A 22,325-nucleotide genomic window follows, 5' to 3' on the forward strand; every position below is an offset into this window, starting at 1 on the left:
TGGTTGGTTTGCTGTAGCCTGCAGATATTGTACACTGCATAAACATCGCAACCCAGCTGTTGGACACCTCAAAATGCAGAAAACGGCTTTACAGATATAATTAAATTTCTGATATACACTGATGTAATTAAATTTCTGATATACATCTAATAACTGTGTTAATTAAAGAAGGGTGACTATAAATATAACTTTCATTTGGTTTTTACTTATTGTTATTATTAACGGACGCTTTTCTTTTAGTTTAAAGTCTATAGATCCGTAAACAAAGACTGGTTTTCTCATTATAGTTGATACTACTTCGTCGACTTCGAAGTTGCTGGGATGAAAGTTTGTTTCATCTGCATCTGCCTTAAGGGGGGGTAGGACGTCAAACGGGCCGACTTGGAGCAGGAGAGGCACCACACGACATTTTAATTTCCACTGTTTATACTTTTACAAATAAATTCATAAAACTTTGTCAACACGACCAGGAAGGATTCAGGATTCAAACTCATAGCAATGCAAGTTCATAAGTATAACAAAAAAAAAAAAATTACGTGCGAAATTTCATCATTTTTTCACTTACTATTGGCTGCATTTGTAGCTATAGGTACATTTTTCTTCACAATTAAGAGAGATTCTTCAATGAATTTTGCACAGCCTACAAACCATACTTACAGGTGTATGAAACTCTAGAATTTATTTCATTAATGAAAAAGTGTATGAGCTGTTACATTTTAAACTTCATGTTTAGAAACAACTCAAATTTTATGGTTAATTATCTCAATTTTTAGCACAGTTTTTAATAGATTTGGAAAATTCTACAGTTTCATACACCTGTAAGTATGGTTCGTATGCTGTGCAAAATTCATCGAAGAATCTCAGTTACTTATGAAGTAAAGTGTACCTATAGCAACTGATGCAGCCAATAGTAAGTGAAAAAATGATGACATTTCACATGTAAAAAAATATTTTTTGTTATATTTTTGAACTTCCGCTGCTATGAGCGTGAATCCTGAATCCTTCCTAGTCATGTTGACAAAGTTTTATGAATGCATTTGTAAAAGTATAGACAGTGGAAATTAAAATGTCCTGTGGTGCCTCTCCTGCTCCAAGTCGGCCAGTTTGACGTCCTACCCCTCTTAAGCAAAAGTAAAGCTGCCGTGCCATGGTTGGACGCGCTACCCGAACTTTTTTGGGCATGGTCCTATTAGAGGGTGTATGCACTTGCCTTCTTCCGATATTTGAAGTTACTGACCCATCAGACAAGAACGGCCATACCCGAGGGTAAGACGGACACCGCCCCGCCCCCTTCCATAGCCCTCAGTCAAAGGTAAAAAAAATAGTGTAGTCAGGTATTTTTGTTTCAAGTAAACGATTCAGAAGCCGCCATTACGCAGATTTTTAAGAGGGTCGCAAGTGGAACTTCTTTTATCGCTACTTATATCTCGCCAATCGACGTCCTAAATATTAAAAACCGTGTTAGGTGGCACAGTGGTTAGCACTCTGGAGTCGCATTCGGGAGGACGACGGTTCAAACCCGCGTCCTACTATCCTGCTTTAGGTTTTCCGTGATTTTCGTAAATCGCTTCAAGAAAATTAGTTCCCCACCCTTCCCTAATCCGATGTGACCGATGACCTCGCTGTTTGGTCCCCTCCACAGAATGAACCGACCAACCAAATATTAATGATACACGATAATCCTGGGTATAGGCCCTCGCAGAAACTATCGAATGGGTGCACTTGTCATTAGTTGTAGGAGGCCTGCGGTTTAGCGTGGGCTTCGAACCGCGGTGCTTATTCTCGTTGATCACATTGGCAAACTACTGTCACAGGCAACTAAAGCGATGAGTGACAGACCCACTGAAGATATGTGATCTGATCCAAACGCAGATATTTGTTTCAATTTAGAAAGCCTTCTTACACTATTTCTTCCTTGACTTACACTCGCTATAAATAGCGTTCTTCGGCGATCAGCAAGAAGCTAAAAGAAGTTCTTTACTACCAGTTTTCCCTAAAACTGTTGCAAACAACACGTGTCTTCTTTAACTTGGTTGAAAAGAAACGAAAAGTAAAGGCTGAGGTAGACGGCTGCCATATAAATCATTCGCCTACGATCGCCGAGGTCTGACATTTGTAACTGAAAAGAAAACCTCCTAAGTCACACCCTTTTGGATGAAATTCATTGTACTTGTGAGTTATTGCAGAAGTATCGCAAGAATCAACACCATTCCTGTTACTTTCAGACCCCAGAATTTAACAAGATTTTAGAAGTACTAATTATAAAAATAGTTTTACTTTTTATGTTCCAAGCGAACCCAAGAAGTATCTGATAGAAAATTCTGTCACTCAGCAACATAGGCGCCACAGAAGAACGTTCCGAGCAGTGCAGTGGGAGAGAGGTAGGAGAGAATAGTGGAGGAAATCTTTCCAGCGGGAGAGACCAGCATAGGTACTACAAATTTATAGAAAACTGGTGAAAGAATACAGCATTGGTGGAGGGAGGGAAGAGTAGGTTTTAACGCCCAGTCGACGAAGAGGTGAGTGAAGGCGGAGAACAAGATCTGAAGGACAAAATTGGAGATAGAGTCTTGTTGTTTGAAAAGGAACCATCGGAGCGTTTGCTTTAATAGATCTGGCGCAACAAGGAAAACCTGAAGTAGAAAGGAATTTTACTCAGCGCCTCTCTAATGCAATTACACGTTGCCAAACATGCAAAAGTGCTACTCCCGAAGTCAATTTAAATGCCATTATTACGAAGTCTAGCGATTAATAGCATTATTCAGATAGTCGCATAGCTATGTAAGTTAGTAGTTATGTAGTGGAGAAATAGCAATATTGAAAATATAGTTCTAAATTGGATGATGTAATGAACTAAATTCGTTATACTCATCTTATTTCGTAATGATATAAAGGCCCAGGTTCGTCGAATATCAGTGAAAATACTTATTCACATTTTCGCCATATATTTCCCATCCAAGCTGGGAGAAACAATGGAGTTTGAGTATCAGTTGTCTGCACATCGCTAAGGAGAATCATCTTTCGAGCATACACGGAGTTGCTGCTGATCACTGTCCTTAACCAATAATGTCGTAGAACAGTCCGAAAGCATTTTCGATACAAATTACAGTTTCCACCATAAAAAAGTCGCACTTGGCGCACATTCTGTTCACAGCACAAAGACTGACTTACAATCAACATCTAAACAAAGACTGTCCCACACGATCTCGCGACAAAGACTAATTACTTTTTGGCGCGTATGATAAATGATGTATTACAGCACCAAGTTGTAGATTGTACCAAAACTGGCAACTGGTAAAGTTAATATTTGTACGTAGTTTTCTATATACATGAGTGAACAATTACAATGGAAACACGCCTCTTGTGGTCAGTTAAATTTATAAAAATAAAAATTATTGTACATTACTGTGCAAAATTTTGAAATAGGGTTTTGTAAAAATTACGGCGTATGCCACGTAGCCAAAAATAATAAACATTTCACATTTTCGCTCATACGACTGTTTTTAATGAAAAGCTGAATTTTATTTTTGAAAAATTATAACAGTTCTTCATTTAATAGATAATAAAGCGTTCTGAGAAGTATATTAATGTATACTGTGTAAACGGCAAAATACAAGTCATATGGTCAAATAAAGCAAATTGACTTTATAGGATAATTAACTTCTTTTAAAGTAAAAAATAAAAAATAATGTCTTTAAAGTCAGTACCGCCATTAGATTGTTGTTTATTTACAGTGTTACATTGCGCGGCAATAACCATTAAAACATTTGATAATGGCATTTTGAAGCCGAAATCACGATTGTGTAAGTGTAACTGTGACACTAAATAAACAACAGTCTAATGACGTACTGACTTTAAAATGGTTCAAATGGCTCTGAGCACTATGGGACTTAACATCTGAGGTCATCAGTCCCCTAGAACTTAGAACTACTTCAACCTAACTAACCTAAGGACATGACACACATCTATGCCCGAGGCAGGATTCGAACCGGCGACGGTAGCGGTCACGCGGTTCCAGACTGAAGCACCTAGAACCGCACGGCCACTCCGGCCGGCGTACAGACTTGAAAGAAATATATTATTAATGTGGCCCCGCATTATGAAAAAATTATTAAAATCTATGTTTCAAAGTATTAGAGAAAAAACTGTAAAAGTGCGAAATTTAAATAATATTTCCACGTAATATACCCGTTCCATAGGATCGCCTCTTGTACTTCATACTTTTTTGTTGTGAAATATAGCTGAAAAAAGAATGGACTGGCAAATTTCGTCAAACAGGATTAATATCGTAATCTGCTATTGATTAAAGATTCTCGTAATTCTGATTTACTATAAGGGGAGTGGCAGTTCCAGATATGTTGAAGAATTCTGAGAAGTGCACACCACTTGTAAAGGAAATCGCATACAAGACGCAAGTAAAATTCATTTTAGGGTACCTATGCAACATTTGCAGTCCTTAACAAGTAGACGTAACATCAGACATTTCACTAATTCGTAGACGCACTTCTCGGGACGTAGCAGGTCGACGTAGCCCACACGAAAGTGTGCAGGAGAAGCTAAGCAAACTTTAAACAGCATCTCTGGAAGAAAGACGGATGTTTCAACATTACTTATTTCAATCACAGTAGCGATCTGATTTAGGCGATTACATGTTCCGGCCACTACTGGTCATCCTCAGACGGTTACAGCTCAGTTACAGTATTTCATTGTTGAGACAGCCACACACGGAGCTTTGTACGTAACAGTACGGTACACAACAGTATCACGAAATGGCGTCATCAGGCACACCCTCGTCGCACCGGGTGCCACGAAGTTTCGAGCAGTCGCCAAGCAAATGGCACTCACATACCGGAACTAATTTACGATTCCGCCACGAGATCTTCAAATAGTCCGCTTCATACCCCGATAGTGTGGTCAGTCGCCAGAGAGGGCGCTAACGTCAGAAACAACTTTCTGCTTTCGTCAACGGGATCGCAGATGGAGGTTATTCAGCTTATAGCAGATAAGAGGAGACACGCCGCCACACCCAATCAGTTCTCCCAGCAACAATAATTCCGGTCAACCGTCATCGCCGCTGTTAAACTCCGAGTGTCTAATGAAATTCCATTTTAGACACAGAACTTAATACCTGCCGCAGAAAACAGTCAAAACAGAACTCTGTCGAGAGTGAAATTTTCCCTCTGCAGCGGAGTGTGTGCGGATATGAAAGTTTCCGGAAGATTAAAACTATTTTCCGGACCAAGACTTGAACTCGGGACCTTTGCCTTTTGCGGGAAAGTGCTCTACCAGAGTGAAAGTTTCATTCTGGGAACATCCGCAGGCTGTGGCTAAGCCATGTCTCTGTAATATACTTTCTTCCAGAAGTGCTGGTTTACAAGGTTCGAAGAAAAGCTTTTATGAAGTTTGGAAGGTAGGACACGAGGTACTGGCTGAAATAAAGCTGTCAGGGCGCATCGTAAGTCGTGCTTTGTAGAGCCCTTGTCGGCGAAACGCAAAGGTCCCGAGTTCGAGTCTCAGTCAGGCACACAGTTTTAATCTGCCAGGAAGTTTCAGAACTCTGTCGATTAGATAGTTAGCTTTCAGTGCGTTAAGTTATTCAGAGACTAATACCTGGGATCCAGTGCCACACACTATCAATGCTGAGTATTCTCTACACATTCTTTTAATAAATGCTTATTATACGTTTCATATTGTGTTGTCCATACTAATTGTTTCGTGGATAACGCCCTGTGAGCACGTAAGTTGCAAACGTGCAACCGAGCTACTTTATACAGCAACGGTTATTCTGTAATGAGGGGTTCCCTTCCAGTTGATGATGGGCGATAGGCTTGCTTTAGTGAATACAACAAACAGCAACGAAGTTGACATCTGATTCCGTAACCAAGCTACAAAGATCTGCAGATATCTGAGAACGGTCAAAACCAGTAGTAGCCTATGTTAAAAAGCAACTTTAAAAAAGTTATAAATTTCCAAAACCTGTATCTCTCCAAAAGCCTGTTGGGAATATATAGGGAACCAGCGTTGGGAGAAGTCCAAATGAAAATTCTGCTGCAGCCATCGTATCTCTCGCATGAGGATCGTGACAATAATGGAAGAAAGATTATTACATTCAAACAACGCGAATTAAACAGAGAAGGAAGTCAATAACTGGTTAGAAATCTGCCTGACACGCACTGCATAGTGGTTCGCGCAGCTTACATTATCTACCTTTAAAGCCACGTCTGTCTATATCTAGACATAAGAAGATAACAGGTAGTACAGGAAGCCAGCAGTGGCATTTCAAGTGGGCTAGTTGGGTAGTGCAGATAAGAAAAATGAAAGAAACATGTGTAGAGATGAACAGTGGTTGATATATAACACGAGATCGTTTCATATTTTGCTGCACATTTTCAGCAGCGCGAAACGCATGAACGGAACGCCAGGGTGCGCGCTTCCTGGAGCTGGCTTCCCGTGGCAGGGCCGTAATGGGTGCTGGCAGCTCATTTCGTGGCCGGTCCGTCGCTACGCAGAAGCGGCGCACGTCACTTCCCCAGTGCGGACCAATCTCGCGGCTAGCGGCCACGTTTCGCCGCACCGCGCCACGCAACACCGCAGCAACTACACCACAACCCACATCTACCGTGCTGCTGGAAAGCTCTGGCCCAATGCCCATAACTCCCCCGAAGTTCAAAACTTCCTACTGTACGGAAAACGTTATTCTCCTGCGTGGGACTGACTATGGGCACCTCTGTTAATATTTCGCTATTTAAAACTAGCGAAGACGTTTTTTTAATCAGCCGGCCGCTGTGGCCGAGCGTTTCTAGGCGCTTCAGTCTGGAACCTCGCTGCTGCTGCGGTCGTTGATTCGAATCCTGCCTCGGGCATGGATGTGTGATGTGCTTAGGTTAGTTAGGTTTAAGTAGTTCTATGTCTAGGGGACTGATGACCTCAGATGTTAAGTCCCATAGTGCTTAGAGCCATTTGTTCCATCTTCTTTAATCGGAAATTAAATGAAATTCTACAAGGACCACCGAACGTTTTCGGTCAATCTAAATGTGCGAAGCGTGTAAAAAAAAAAAAATCGCGTCTGCATAAGCATTGAGAAGAGCATGACGTAGCGGCGAACACACTGAAACCGTCATCTCACGTTGACCCATCGTGAACGTCTTTTCCAGTGTAGTTTGTGAGGTGAGAAGAACGATCGTCCGGTGTGAGCCGATCTCGGCGATGTCCGGTATCACTAGTTCACATCATACACATCAATGACCACAAAGACTAGCCTCGGAAAATGTGAATAACCATAGAGTAGGAACGCAAAGACGCCTCGAAAAATGCATAGACGTGAAATAACCATAGAGTAGGAACATAGGAATGTCGTACTGCATGTGTAGTCGACGTCAAACAGGAATTACATGTGCTCATTAACAGACCTTCGGGTTACTCGCTTTGCGAGAGATTGTCTATATATGTCCCGGTCTGGAGTCTGACGGAATCGGATTATGACTTCACCTAACTCTGTGTAGACAGGAGTCTTTGTTTGCATCTTCTTCTCTTGGGGTCATTGACTTCTGGGGACACGCCCCTAGTCCAAGGAGGACTAGGAGGTGCTAAAGTCGTGGGAAACCTCCTAATATTGTGTCAGACTTCATTTTGATCGGCTTAGTGTAGCAGCTAGACGCAGCATTGACTCAACATGTCGCTTGAAGTCCATTGCAGGAATATTGACCCATGATGCCTCTACTGCCGTTCGTGTGAAAGTGCTGCAAAATGGTTCAAATGGCTCTGAGCACTATAGGACTTAACTTCTGAGGTCATCAGTCCCCTAGAACTTAGGACCACTTAAACCTAACTAACCTAAGGACATCACAAACATCCATGTCCGAGGCAGGATTCGAACCCGCGACCGCAGCGGTCGCGCGGGAAAGTGCTGCAGGTGCAAGATTTGATACATAAACTGACCTCTCCATTATGTCCCATAAATGTTCGATGGGATTCACATCGGGCGATCTGGGTGGCCAGATCTATAGCTCGAACTGTCCAGAATGTTCTTCAGACCAACCGCGAACAACTCTGGCACGGTGAAGTGGCGCATTGTCATCCATAAATACTCCAACGTTATTGCGGAACATGAAATCCATGAATGGCTGCAAAAGGTATCCAAGTAGCCGAGTATGATCACGACACAACCCATTCCACACAAACACAGCCCACACCATTATGGAGCCACAACCAGCCTGCACAGTACCACCTTGACAACTTGGGTCCATGGCATCGTGGGGTCTGTGGCACACTCGAACCTTACCATCAGCTCTTACCAACTGAAGTCGAGACTCATCTGACCAGTCCACTGTCTCCCAGTCGTCTAGGGTCCAACCGCGTCGGCCGTCTGTTGCTATAGCCCATAAGCACCAAATTTCGCCGTACTGTCCTAACAGACATTTCGTCGTACGTCCCACATTCATTTCTGTGGTTATTTTACGCAGCCTTGCTTGTTTTATAGCACGGACATCTCTACGCAAACGTCGCTGCTCGCGGTCGTTAAGTGAAGGCCGTCGGCTACTGCGTTATCCGTGTTGAGAAGTAATGCCAGAAATTTGGTATTCTCGGACCACTCTTGACAGTCTGGATCACGGAGTATTGAATTCCCAAACGGTTTTCTAAAAGGGAGGTCCCATACGTCTAGCTCCGACTACTATTCCGCGTTCAAAGTCTGTCAGTTGCTGCCGTGCGGCCGTAATCACGTCGGAAACATATTCATGTGAATCACCTGAGAACCAAGTGACAGCTCCGCCAATGCACTGTCCTTTTATACCTTGTGTACACGATACTAAATGGTTGAAATGGCTCTGAGCACTATGGGACTTAACATCTGAGGTCATCAGTCCACTAGAACTTAGAACTACTTAAACCGAACTAACCTAAGGACTTCACACACATCCATGCCCGAGGCTGGATTCGAACCTGCGACCGTAGCGGTCGCGCGGTTCCGGACTGAAGCGCCCAGAACCGCTCGGCCACAACGGCCGGCGTACACGATGCTACCGCCATCTGTTTATGTGGATATCCAGCGTTTCCCAGGTGCTGTTTATTGCTGCGCAGCCATGCCTGTACCGCACAGAATCTGGCCTTGTGCTTAATGTTAAAGATGTTACATCTGTTGAACTGTGTGTCGCACAATGATGTAATTTTGTAGATACATTCAGCGACGTATGTAGATACTGTCTGCAAAATTGTGTTACGAATGGGGTTAGTAGCAACGGCGTAATAATCGTAAAACATCATGCACGATGCGGCAGCTTTTCATTTGTCTCACTGTTTATGACGTCATATTTCCTGAATTATATGTAGTACAGTGAAGTAATAGAGCAGATACATTCAGCGGTATATGTGCATACTGTCTGCAAAATTTATTGCGGACAGAGCTAATAGCAAAGAAGTTTAAACGTCAGGCATGATGCGGAAGCTCGTCACGCATCTCACTGTTCGCGACGTCATACCTCCTGAACTGTATGTTGTACAATGATATAATTCTGCTCTTAGATTTAGTAGTATAGCTGAATGTCGCGTGTAAACTGTGTCGTGACTACAGTTAGTAGCAAAGAATTAAGAAATTATAAAGTCATGCCTCATACGGAACTTTAACTGCATGAACAGCGGAAAAGTAGCGATCGATAAACATCTTTACAACCACCATTTTATAGGGGTTGTCAGGGACAAAAACTTTTCATAAAGGTTTGAAATTCTGCGTTAAGTTTATTGTAAGTCGCCAAGTGCTCTCATTCTGACGTGCTGGATAAATAAAATGTAGAAATTCACACGACGCTAGCCACGCTACTGTTTCACCCTCACCCCCAATCCTATGATAGCAAAGTAGTTGTTACCTCATAGAGATTGTTGCCAGACAGTAATGTATGTGCATACTTTGTTTAGTTGAAATCGGTCCAGTCGCGCATGCGAGCGCGCGCGCGCACACATTCACACACACACACACACACACACACACACACACACACACATTCATACATACACATGGACCGATTTTTAGCATTATAAGTGTCCATGGAGCATGGATTGTCAAGCTACAAACCGTGACATTATCGATAATGTTTCGCGAAGTGAGTAGCCCAAAAGCCTATTAATGAGTAATTCCTGTGCTATAAGAACTACTATTTCTAATTTATGGTTATTTCACCCTTATGGATATTTATAATGGGTTCAAATTGTAACAGTTTACAACGCATTGTAGTGATACAGTGGAAACCGTCATGAGCAGTTTCATACAAGACACTTATGGTCTATCAAGGTGAGAAACAACCTCAGAGCACGATGATGAGGCCGAGTGGTTCTAGGCGCTTCAGTCCGGAACCATGCGGTTGCTACTGCCCAGGTTCGAATCCTGCCTCGGGCGTGGATGTGTGTGATGTCCTTAGGTTAGTTAGGTTTTAGTAGTTCTAAGTCTAGGGGCTGATGACCTCAGATGTTAAGTCCCATAGTGCTTAGAGCCATTTGAACCATTTGAACAACCTCTGATCGGTCTACAGCACATGCGCCCCGTGGGAGATATCGAATAATGCTTGGCGCTGTCATGTTACCCGTTTACGTCAACATGGTTGAAATGGCTCTAAGCACTATGGGATTTAACGCCTGAGGTCGTCAGTGCGCTAGACTTAGAACTGCTTAAACCTAACTAACGTAAGGACATCACGCACATCAATGCGCGAGGCAGGATTCGTATCTGCTACCGTAACAGCAACGCGGTTCCTGACTGAAGCACCTAGGACCTCTCGGCGACAACGGCCTGCTAAGTTAACATGTCTCGTGGGGATAGTGAAAGAAGGAAGACTTTTGAACATGTTGTACAAAAACCAATTACATTTCCAATTTGATCCAAGCACGGTAGTCTCGTAGTAAGAAGGTTAGAGAAATAAAACGATTGGATTGTTAATTTTACGCTGTTAATATTCACAGTAGTGTGAGGTGAAATTTACAGGAACGTCACTTTTACAATTTGATAAGTGCACAAGTATTCCAGTGGCGCAAGCGCGCTAAACGATATTCCAAAATCTCCCGCGGGGCGCATATGTTCTAACTACCAAATTATTTGTCACGTCGTCCCCTATAAGATTGTGGCATGCTGTGCGCAGTTTTCCGTTGCATACTGTATACTACACCAGCCCCCCTATGGCCTGCAGTGGATGGTGTTTATCGTATCACTATAGCCCTCCCCCTTTCTCCTGCAGAATGCCGATCACATTGAGGTTTAGTTCCTCGTCCCTGCAGTAACCATCCACACTTCACTGCTGTGAATGCATCTTCCCTACATTATACTGGCGAGGCAGATATCCTATACATCAGAAAATAGTCTCACACGTCCTCTGCCGTCGTCCACCGCATCATTTATACACGGCGGTCAGTAATAATCTGAAACGTTTGTAAGGGTATTCCAGGGCAGGTTGTGCTGCGAAGTAAATGTTAAGATAGTCGATACGTCGCGCCGTTTCCGTCTTAATTACCATTGAAGTTACCCGATCACGCCGCTGAGAACGCAATTTCAAGCGGCTCGCGTTATACAATTAGTGTGAGTTGTTCTCTTAGTGTATGTAGATGATAGCACACAAGAGTGCTCAGCCTTTGGCTCGGGTTCGATCCTTACTACACTCCAATGTCCAGTTTTTGTCTAGCTTTGTGGCTCGAATTTAGGAAACCAAAAGAAGCCCACATTTGGGGACACCGCCTCCGGCGGGCCGCTCGATACAAAAATTGGACACGGGACGGTAGTAGGGATCGAAACCGTGCCCAGGCCTGAGCAGTCTCGCGTGTTATCATTTACTCTAAAAGAATGAGTGACACCAGTTGTATCCGACGGACCGCTTAATTTGCACGCGCAACGGCGTTATTGGCTAATTTCAGTGTTAATTAAGTCGCAAGCGGCGCAACGCGTAGGATTTTTTTCTTAACAGTTATTTCTCAACTTATCGTACCCTGCGGCACCCGTGCAAGCTTTTCAGACTATTTCTGGACCAACTGTGTATGTCATAGACAGGTGAAGTCCAGCAGTTACTTCATCTGATGATATCTACCCTTGAAGAAGCACATGTTGAGATCTACGTGCTAACGATTCCTGAAACCGGGTACAAATGTGGTCGAAAACAAGTAAGATCGTATTTTGTTCGCTGAACGGCTGTTTGGAACTGTATCAGATTCCTTCCGGAAGTCAATGACGACGCTGTTATGGCCCTCTGGTGACATCCGGCTGCGAGATACGTGTCGTGTGCTATGGAGATGATTGTCGTTGTCCAGAAAAGATAACCCGTGTGCATAAAACACGTTCCATAGTTCTACGACAGACTGCCGCCAATATAAACCATAATTATGTGTTGCACTTCGACGACTATTTTTGAGAACAGGGATGACCTGTGCCTTTTTTTTCCAGTTAGTTCGAACTCTTCATTCCTCTTGCGACCGTGGACCTTCACCGTGTGCACAATCTGCGTCATCCTATTCCGTGTGTTTCGTCCCAGTGCTTCATCAAAGCACAAGCTCCAGCACACAGCAGAAAATGTCACCACTGTGACCAGTTTTTCACTGCTTTATAACATAAAAATAATATGAAACTTCCTGGCAGATTAAAACTGTGTGCCCGACCGAGATTCGAACTCGGGACATTTGCCTTTCGCGGGCAAGTGCTCTAGCAACTGAGCTACCCAAGCGCGACTCACGCCCCGTCCTCTTAGCTCTAATTCTGCCAGTATCTCGTCTCCTGCCTTCGAAACTTTACAGAAACTCTCCTGCGAACCTTGCAGAACTAACACTCCTGAAAGACAGGATATTGCGGAGACATGGCTTAGCCACAGCCTGGGGGATGTTCCCAGAATGAGATTTTCACTCTGCAGCGGAATGTGCGCTGATATGAAACTTCCTGGCAGATTAAAACTGTGTGCCGGACCGAGACTCGAACTCGGGACCTTTGCCTTTCGCGGGCAAGTGCTCTACCAACTGAGCTACCCAAGCGCGACTCATGCCCCGTCCTCACACCTCTAATTCTGCCAGTATCTCGTCTCCTACCTTCGAAACTTTACAGAAACTCTCCTGCGAACCTTGCAGAACTAACACTCCTGAAAGACAGGATATTGCGGAGACATGGCTTAGCCATAGCCTGGGGGATGTTTCTAGAATGAGATTTTCACTCTGCAGGAAATTTCATATCTGCGCACACTCCGCTACAGAGTGAAAATCTCGTTAAGGAAAAAAATAATAATACTCACGAGAAGACTTTCATCGAAGAGCTATGAATAAATTGTGTTTCGTGTAAATAGCAGTTGCAATGAATACTATAAATACTAAACAGCCATAAAATATATTGTTTATAGCAAAACTGATAGTCTAAAGATGTCGAATTGCGGTTAATATGTAGCAACACAAGTAACATATCAGTTAACAGTGACATTGACTTGGCAGCTCGAATACGAACGAACGTCGAGAACCGCTGATGGAAAAAAGTTACGTAAGGACACTAGCTGCTTTTACTGTGGTCGGCTCAACCATAAACGCGTAAGACAGAAGTCGTAATATGTTTCCCGCTGAAGGGAAGCCTCACAACGTCCACAGAAATGCCAGAGTGGCGCGGGGTGTTTGTCACTTGCCAATCCGGATGACTTTTGCTACGGCCTCTCGCTCTATCCTGGTGCCAGGTCACCTGTTCGAACGATCGCGCGCGAGGCCCTAGTCTTGTTCCATAGAGCGGTCAGTCTCGAACTGTCTGATGGCGCGTGGTTCCGCAATCTGCACTGCGCAAATAAATAAATAAGTCACTCTTTCGACACGACGTAACTGTCTCCCATTGTGACGCATTAGTTCAGAATTTGGCTCAAAGCTTTCCTCTGTAACGGTCCAAATGTATGGCACCCTGCCACGTCACCCTCGAGCTCAGCGACGCTTCGAACACGGAGACAAGTGTCGACTCATGCCAAAAGAAAGCCGCTCACAGGTTCATGTGACGTGTGAGGTCACATTGACACCAAGTTTCACCACAGTTCTCTGCATCACCATCATACCATGGGAACGTCGACACACCCCCTCTCACAAGGTCAGAACCCCGACACCCAGCACTGAAATCGTGCTGTTTTCTTACGGGTGGCAGAGGAGAACGTTTCAGAAAAACTGCAGCTCAGAATCGAAATGAATATTAACTTAATATTAAGAAAACAGTCTTAATCGCGTTTTTTATTCATTTAGTGCCGACCGGTTTGAGCCCATCGCAGAAGCCATCTTCAGGGTGAACATATGTTCGATTGCTGGTGGCGTCTCCTGCCACATCTTGGTAGACGCGACTCCACCAGCAATCGAACATATGTGATTCTTGAGTTTCTCCTGGCGTATTTGATAATCAAAATATCCACGGGTGTACTGCCGGCCTACAGTGTCCAACGGGCACAATATTTCGGCGATCATACATGTCGCCATCATCAGGTGAACTGACGGACTGAGCTCCTGTGAACGTGCTCAGTCCGTCAGTTCACCTGATGATGGCGACATGTATGATCGCCGAAATATTGTGCCCGTTGGACACTGTAGGCCGGCAGTACACCCGTGGATAAATCGAACATATGTTCACCCTGAAGATGGCATCTGCGATGGGCTCAAACCGGTCGGCACTAAATAAATAAAAAACGCGATTAAGACTGTTTTCTTAATATTAAGTTAATTTATATCAATCACTGCTAAACCACAACTATGTTGTCCAAACTTCGAAATGAAAATGCCTCAATGGATGGAGCAAAGAAAGTGAAACCACCCCTTCCCTTGGGGCTTTGATTCCAAATAGAGTCGCATTCTTCCAAAACTATGATTCCGTACTGTCGGTACAGTATACAAATGACTTAGTAAATGGTAGAATTAACAGTACTATCGGTAGCATAGACGTGGAAAGAAACATAAATGAATGTATAAGAGAGGAATTGGGAGCGTCGACTTTTCTTTTTTTACATGTGTTTTGTTGTTTGCTCTGCACATAATTAGAACCGCACATCATTCGGTGCTAGTCCGTTGTGTATTTTATACCCTTACAGAACTTAAATTGCATTTTATAAGTAATAAAATTTAGATAATTGCAAAACTTCTGCGCTTTTATGTAGCAAAAGTAGGAATAATTTATATGCACAAACATAAAAAAATCTGTATAATTATTTTTTACTCGACAGAACTTTCTTCATCATAATCAAAGGCAAGAGTTTCCTGTGATTATCGATAAATTCAAAAGTTGTTTCCGAGTAACAAAAACGTCTTTTCTATAAGTTCGACCAAGTATTGAAGCGATGTCTGATTTTTCTTGTTTGTTTGCCTTTTCTTCTTCTTCTTCTTATTATTATTTTAGAGAATTGGGTTTTATAACCCTCTATGATGAAATTGCATGGTATTTTTTTTTACTACGTACCTCTGTTTCACAATACATATTCACAAATTTCGAATAAAATGTGAATTACACATTGACAATTTCAATTTTGCTATAAACAGTGTTTATTTTTAAGTAACAGACAGAAGGATAACTACGTGGTACAAAAATGTTCTATATGTTACGTGGCACTTTCTACATCTTACATCGGTTTCCAGGCGGTTTACTGCTTTCGGTTTCTAAGGGAATCTAATAAGACACATAGCCTACGTAATTAAAGCGACGAGATGAGGTAAAGTCCAATAAGTATGCAACACACCTAACATACAGGTAACGCGGGTACTATCTTAGCCGCGAGGTCTAAGGCGCTGCAGTCATGGACTGTGCGGCTGGTCCCGGCGGAGATTCGAGTCCTCCCTCGGGCATGGGTGTGTGTGTTTGTCCTTAGGATAATTTAGATTAAGTATTGTGTAAGCTTAGGGACTGATGACCTTAGCAGTTAAGTCCCATCAGACTTCTCGGAAAACTACTGTAGTCTTTGCTTAAATGTGGTAGTGTACGGCAGCCTACGGTAGGTTTTCAAGTCTAATTCCCACGCGTTTCACGGTCGAAAACGACAGTTCCCAGTGCAGTCAGCAATACGAAAACGCTCTTGACAACCTTTAACGCTGCTGAAACCTTGCGGACAATTCAGATCTACTGTAAGGACATAGATGCAATCCCATTGTACCTAATCTGCCTCTTTTTGGAGCGTAGTGCGATCACAGTTTTTGCTTTGGTATACAAGTCGCATCAACCAGTGACGGATCAAAACCATTCGACGAAATTCGAACGTGATCCGAAGCAAAAGAGGGTGTTTGTGCTTTTTCAGCCCTCCTGTTTCGTGAGCTGAAGTGGCGTGATCGCCGCAGGAGGTGCCACCAACGCACCTTTGCACATCACATTAATAATATATGTCAGAGACTTCGACACCTATGTAGCTGAGCGTTGCCTCGCTGTTGATCAATACCCTGAGGGCAGGCCACACTACCTGACGGGTGCCGTGAAAATCCTCTATGGTCTATATTTCAACCTTCTTCAATACGCTGCCCCTTTCCAAGTAAAAATATTCTGACGACCCCCAGAACCATAATAAAAGTATGTCAGTGATTTCAATGGCAGTGTATTTCATTTTCTTTCTATTGATACTATACTGATCTAAAAATCAAGTGCAATGTGAAAAGAGATCGCAGTACTCTGTGGGCAGAGATACAATTACATTCTTTGCCGCGGTAGAGGCGTGGTGGGTTAGAAGGGGCAAGCGGGGGCATAGTAGCACGTTTTCGGTCACTACAGTCTGTTGTCCGAGTACGCCAGCAAGTACGGAATTGATTATTGTCTTCGCGCTTGGCTCTGAGCGAGCATAAATTGGACAAGTTTTTTAAAGAAACTTTGAATGTCGCCATAGCAGATGATCGTCATGAAACATACGTTACCAGCCATGCTGCAACTCCTTTCTTCTGCGACCGCGACCCCCTGAGCAAGATTTTGCAACCTCCCAGGGGGTCGCGACCCACATTTTGATAAACACTGGTGTACATCACAAATTATTTGAATTCATTAAGTCTGGTATTGCAAGAGGAGAATCATTTGGTAACAGATATGGTGCACAAGACTTATTCTATCAAACAAGGAGTAATCCTACGGAAAATCAGCTTCAAGGCCACGACATGGAAGATTTCCTGTAACTTATGGCAGTCATTTGTGGGCCAGACATGACTGACTGCGTTCCAGTAATTGAAAGATTTGATCAAGAGTCGTCAAAGAGATTCCAACACACTGCACGACCGAAGGCGATTTTCGACTTTATCTGTCAGATCGTTCTCGCTTTTGGGTGCCGATGTTCCTCATTACTTCCAACTTGTGCTGAGAGACATACAGTGCAGCACACAGTTGAACGACCAGTTTACCCAATCCAGGAATTTATAAGACTTTTATAAAATTTTACCCCAAGAGCAATATCATCGACACGCAGACGAGCCGCTAAAGTTATTTCAATGTTTTATTCAACACATCTGCACCAACGATATGACCATCGATTACCTTCAATGGAGAATAATGACGTTAGCCAGAGACAGACTTACAGTTGGCCCCATGTGACGTATGGTGGTGCCCTCTAGCGCTGTATATAATCGGGACTGTCTCACCTGGGAAGATGTTGCCCGCTGTTGGCAACGAAGCGACAGGAAGAGAGAGTTTCACAGATCGATCATGGCCTCTCAGCCCGGAAGTTTTAAATAATCATCCACCTCTTCTTGAGGAACTGAATGAGGCGTGACGTAGTATAATTATTAGGTAACAATTCGAAAGGAAACATAACGAAACATCCATTTATTAATTACGCTCTTCATTTTTATTAAAACTTAAACATTATGTGTTTACAATAACGAACGTAAAAAAGAACTCAGGATACTGTACGCACGAAACAGTACTGAAGCTACAACAGCGGCAGACATTGCACCCACGAAGTACGTTGTGGTACATACTCTCCATCCCATCTGGTGTCTCTTAAATTTGCAATGCGTTGCATATCCGGTCTGTCGGTAGTTCGTTCATAGCAGGAAAGAGGTTGCAATATAAGAAATTTCTTACAGAGCAGGGAAGATGAACAAGTGCTACGTAGTTCATAAGGTATACATTTTGGAGCCCTTGTTTACTTGACTTTTTTTCTTATTTTGGTCCCTACCATCACCTCTCAAAATTTGAAATAAACCTTTGACACTGTGTGTAGCAAAGAAGAGAAGAGGATTGTTGCACTAAACCGTAAATTATAACGAAGATTGAAATGAGAATAGAAAATATCTTAACACGAAATTTAACTGTAAAACTGCCCATTAAGTACAATTTTCCGTTCACACTGTTAATGTCTGTCTTCTAGGTATTCAGACGATAATAACTTATTCACATATTTAAATTCTCTAGGCACAGAATCATTTGGTTCGTTACGTATTCTGTTATCACCTGTAAGCAGAAATTGGTCTAATTTGTGGTGTTTTAGCTTGATATATTCAAAGAACTGTTGGGCCCTAAAGAGGGAGGATTACTAGGATTTGATGTAACGTCAGTGACGAGGTCACTCTGGGGAAGGATGTGTGAGGAAGTCGCCTGTATCCTTTTAAAGGACCCATCTTGAAATTTGTCTTAAGCGATTTACGGAAATCACAGAAGACGTGCCCCAAGATAAGCACACAGGGAGGTGAACTTACATCATACCGAATATGAGTCTAGTGTCTTACGGTAGTGCCACTTGGATGGTTAAGTGGTCTTTACCCTCATCATTTCCGTAGTCACAAACCGGTGTCTCAGTAGCAGTAAAGGGCTACGAGAATGCCACATGAGATGCGTCATTAAATTTCAGCGTCCTATAGTGGGTACAATGCTTCTGCTACAAATATTCATTCAACATCAACGTCTCCTTTGTATTACTGGTGATATACTGTCATAATGATGACGTCTGGTTGTGTAAACATTTCACGTTTATAAACCTATATACGAGGGTAATCCCAAAAGTAAGGTCTCCTATTTTTTATAAGCACATAGACCTGTTTATTTCTACAATGGTATACATCAGTTTACTGCTTGAACATTTAGCTATTTTTCGATATAATCACCATTTCTGTCGATGCATTTTTGTAGACGCTGTGGCAGTTTTTATATGCCCGTGTCATTCCAGCTCGCCGCCATGCTGTTCAGAAAGTTATGAACCTCTTCTTTCACCTCGTCGTCGGAGCTGAATCGCTTTCCGGCCAAATGTTCTTTTAACCTAGGGAACAAGTGACAGTCGCTGGGCGCCAAGTCAGGACTATAGGGTGGGTGGGTGATTATGCTCCACTGAAACTGTTGCAGGAGAGCAACCGTTTTCCGAGCGATGTGTGGGCGAGCGTTGTCATGGAGAATGTGTACGCCCTTGCTCAACATTCCTCTTCTCCGGATCTGAATTGCCCGTTTGAGTTTTTTCAGAGTCTCACAATACCTGTGAGCGTTAATTGTGGTCCCAGTGGGCATAAAGTGGACCAACAATACCCCTTCTGATCCCAAAAAACGGTTGTCATGACTACCGGCAGACACTATTTGTTTGAATTTCCGCGGCATTGGCGAAGAAGGATGCCGCCACTGGCGTGATTGTTGCTTGGTCTCAGGTGTAAAGTGGTATGCCCAGGTTTCGTAACCCGTGACAATTGAATCCAGAATGTTGTCCTGTTCGGCTGCAAGGCCGTGAATAAATGCGCGGGAAGCATCAAGTCAACGCCATATGTGGTCCTTAGTCAGCATGCATGGCACCCATGTTGCGCACACCTTCCGGTAGTTCAATGTTTCCGTTAAAATTATGCGAGCGGTGCTTCGGGAAACCTCAGGAACCAACGTGCACAGATCATCCAGGGTGATCCGCCAATCTTCACACATGCTTTGCTCAACCTTCAGCACTGTCTCCTCGGAAACTGACGGTCTCCCGCTTCTTTGTTCGTCATGAATTTCGCTCCGACCAGCTGCAAACTCTCTACACCATTTACGAACATTTTTGACATCCATGCACGACTCACCATACACTTCCCTCAACTGGCGATGGATTTCAATTGGCGCAGTGCCCTTTGCGTTCAAAAACCGAATAACTGCGCGCAATTCGCACTTGGCGGTAACATCCAACGGGAGCTCCATTCTCAACGACTGCCGCGCCAAGACTGAGCGCCTCAGCGCGGCGTGCGCATGCTTACACACAGCACGTGAAGCACTATTCATAACAGTGTGACGAACTGCCACACAAACAGAGTTCTGTATTTATAAAGAAATAGGAGACCTTACTTTTGGGATTACCCTTGTTCTTGTAAAACTTTGCCCTTTTGGGATTCTATTGCGTACTGCAAAACTGTTGAGCTGTCTTGTTGAAACATTGTTACAATTCATTGTACAGTACTTGTAGCTGAACAATAATATTCTTCAGCTCCTCTCTTTGCCTTTGATAAATTGGCTGGCATGAGTCGGGGCAGGATCGCCTCGCCAGGCAATGACACCCCAGCAAGCCTCCAATAGCACCATTTTAGCTATAACAGCGATCTTCCACTTGTTTGGTCGGCAGGTCAGGATGATAACATGCTACGATCAGGCTCGAAGTGAGAGAGGCCATACAATTTATAGACCACCTGATCGGTGCGACTAAGCATTACTGTGAGATGGTTTTATTTCAGTTTTTAGCGAAAGTGTATTTTTTTGAGTCGGAAAAGAGGACATCATCCGATAGCAGTGCAAGTTGTTTACAAGTCATTTTTCTAGCACGATAAATTACCTGAGCTGGCCAGTCACCTCTAGTACCTCTCCAAGAGCATGTTGCAAAATGCGGGAGGAGGCAACACGTCTCAGTACACTGTGGGTTAATTTGTACATCTACATGCATACTCCGCATACCACCGTATGGCGCATGGCGGAGCTTACCCCGTACCACTAATAGTCATTTCCTTTCGTGCCCCACTCCCAAATAGAAGGAGGAAAAAACGACTGTCTGTGCATCTCCTTACGGGCCCTAACTTCTCTTATCTCACCTTCGTGGTCCTCACGCGAAATGTACTTTGGCTGCAGTTGTACCGTTCTGCAGTCGGCTTTAAATACCGGTTGTCTAAATTTTGTTAATATTGTTCCTCGAAAAGAACGTCGACTTCCCTCCAGGGATTCCTGTCTGAGTTCCCGAATCATCTTCGTAACACATGCGTGTTGTTCGAAACTACCGGTAACCAGCCTCTGAATTACGTCTCTGTCTTTCTTGAATCCGACCTGGTGGGGGTCAAAAACACTCGAGCGCTACTCAAGAATGAGTCGCACTAGTATTGTATACGCAATCTCCTTTACAGGTGACCACATTTTCTTAAAAGTCTTCCAATAAAGTAAACGCAACCATTCGCTCTCCCTGCCACAGTCCTCATATGCTCGTTGCATTTCATATCTCTTTGCAACGTTACGCCTACATATTTTAATGAAGTGAGTTGTGTTCAAGTGGCTGTAACCACTATGGGACTTACAAGGGAACCTCCCCATCGCATCCCCCTCAGATTTAGTTATAAGTTGGCACAGTGGATAGGCCTTGAAAAACTGAACACAGATCATTCGAGAAAACAGGAAGAAGTTGTGTGGAACTATGAAAAAAATAAGCAAAATATACAAACTGAGTAGTCCATGCGCAACATATGCAACATCAAGGAGAACATGAACTCAGGAGCGCCGTGATCCCGTGGTTAGCGTGAGCAGATGCGGAACGAGAGGTCTTTGGATCAAGTCTTTCCTTATTTTCAGGCAATTATTATCTGTACGTCCGTCCGTCCAATGCGATCACTTATTTGGGAGTGAGTATCACATCCACAAGAAAACCTTAATCGGGCAAGGTAGAAGAATCTTTTTACCCATTCGCCTAGTGTACAAGTTAGGTGGGTCGACAACATATTCCTATCATGTGACGCACATGCCGTCACCAGTGTCGTATAGAATATATCAGACGTGTTTTCCTGTGGAGGAATCGGTTGACCTATGACCTTGCGATCAAATGTTTTCGGTTCCCATTGGAGAAGCACGTCCTTTCGCCTACTAATCGCACGGTTTTGCGGTCCGGTCGCAAAACACAGACACTAAACTTATTACAGTGAACAGAGACGTCAATGAACGAACGGACAGATCATAACTTTGGGAAAATAAAGAAAATAAAATTTTCACTCGAGGGAAGACTAGAACCAAGGACCTCTCGTTCCGCAGCTGCTCACGCTAACCACGGAACCACGGCACGTCTGAGCTCAGGTTATCCTTGATGTTGCTATCTTCCGCATGGACTACTCAGTTTGTATATTTTGCTTATTTTTTTTCATAGTTCCACACAACTTCTTCCTGTTTTCTCGATTGATCTGTGTTCAGTTTTTCAAGGCCTATCCACTGTGCCAAC

Source organism: Schistocerca nitens, chromosome 1 (genome assembly GCF_023898315.1).
Source record: "Schistocerca nitens isolate TAMUIC-IGC-003100 chromosome 1, iqSchNite1.1, whole genome shotgun sequence".
Lineage (NCBI taxonomy): Eukaryota > Metazoa > Arthropoda > Insecta > Orthoptera > Acrididae > Schistocerca > Schistocerca nitens.